Source organism: Microtus ochrogaster, chromosome 2 (genome assembly GCF_000317375.1).
Source record: "Microtus ochrogaster isolate Prairie Vole_2 chromosome 2, MicOch1.0, whole genome shotgun sequence".
NCBI lineage: Eukaryota > Metazoa > Chordata > Mammalia > Rodentia > Cricetidae > Microtus > Microtus ochrogaster.
Window position 1 is genome coordinate 13,672,978 of NC_022010.1, and position 1,530 is coordinate 13,674,507.

Sequence of the window (1,530 nt, forward strand, 5' to 3'; positions counted from 1 at the left end):
GAACTCAGGACCTTTGGAAGAGCAGGCAGTGCTCTTAACTTCTGAGTCATCTCTCCAGTCCCCATGAATCATGTTTTTATTTTTTTAAAAAGTGCATAATTTTTGTTCAGATAATAGTGGCACATGCCTTTAATCTCAGCACTCTAGGGGCAAAGGCAGGTAGATCCCTGAGTTTAAGGCTAGCCTGGTCTACAGAGCAAGTTCCAGAGCAACCAGGGCTGTTACACAGAGAAAGACTGTCTCAAAAAAAAACAAAAACAAAAACAAAACAAAACAAAACAAAACAAAAGAAGGGGCTGGAGAGCCCCTCAGATGGCTCAGAGGTTATATGTGTATGTGTGTGTGTGTGCCACCTTGTAACCACAAGGACCAAGTCTAAGAATAGAGGTTCTTATATTCATGATTATGATTTTATGCTGACCATTATGCTAACTGTTGTTCTTTTTTAAAAATGCTCCAAGATCCCCGTGGCAGTAGGCAGCAGAAATGCTGTAGGTCCCAAATGGTGGCGGCAGGTCATGTGGCAGCAGGCAGTGGGCTCTGGGAGCAGCCAGTCCCAGGCAGAGACAGCTGCTGGTCCCAGAGCAGTGGTGGGGGGCCATGTGGCAGCAGACAGTGGGTCCCAGGCAGAGACGGCTGCTGGTCCCCGAGCAATGGCTGGTTCCAGGCAGGGAGACACATGGCGGGCGGGCAGAAGACAGAAACATGGATAGACACGACATGCAGGGTGAGGTTGAATGTTTATTCAGGGGGTTATGGAGGATGAAGGGTGAAGGGGGGGACAGAGAGAGAGGGAGGGAGAGAGAGAGAAAAGAGGAGAAAGAGACAGAGAAGGGGGGAAGCAGAGAAGTGGGGAGGCACAAGCGAAGCTGCCTCTCTGAGAGGAAGATGGAAAAGAGAGCGAGCTCAGGCTGGAAGCTGAAGATCAGCCTGCCTCAGCAGATGGGGAGGGGAATGGGCGTGGCTTGTCTCTTAAAGGGACCAAAACCATAACACTAACGACAGCACTACAGACTCTTTCCTTTCTCCGGCTGGGCTTCTTTGGACAGACAAACCCTCAGAGGCTGGAGAGACATCTCAGTCAAGTACTTACAGGACAAGCCTGAGAGCCCGAGTTTGTCACCCAGAACTAAGCAGGGTCCGTGTACACTGGGCTCTCAGTCCCGGAGCCCAGCCAACTTGATGACTTCAGGACAATGACAACCCTGTCTAAGAAAAAAAAAAAAAGGTGGGTGTCATCTGAGAGCTGAGGGATGACCCTAAGGTTGACCTCTACACACACACAAAGAAAAACCCTACCCCCCCATGGGTTCAAACCATCACAGTAGGGTTTTCTCTCACACTATAGAATACATACTTGAGTGATACCACCAGGAAACCATATATTTCCTTTACCACAAGAGGGGAATCTGAGCCGGGTGGTGGTGTACACCTTTAGTCCTAGTACAAGGGGAAGCGATGCTGCAAGTCTAGCCATTAAGCCGAAGCCAGCAGGAAGGAGCAGTGTCGACATCCCTTTTTTTTTTTTTT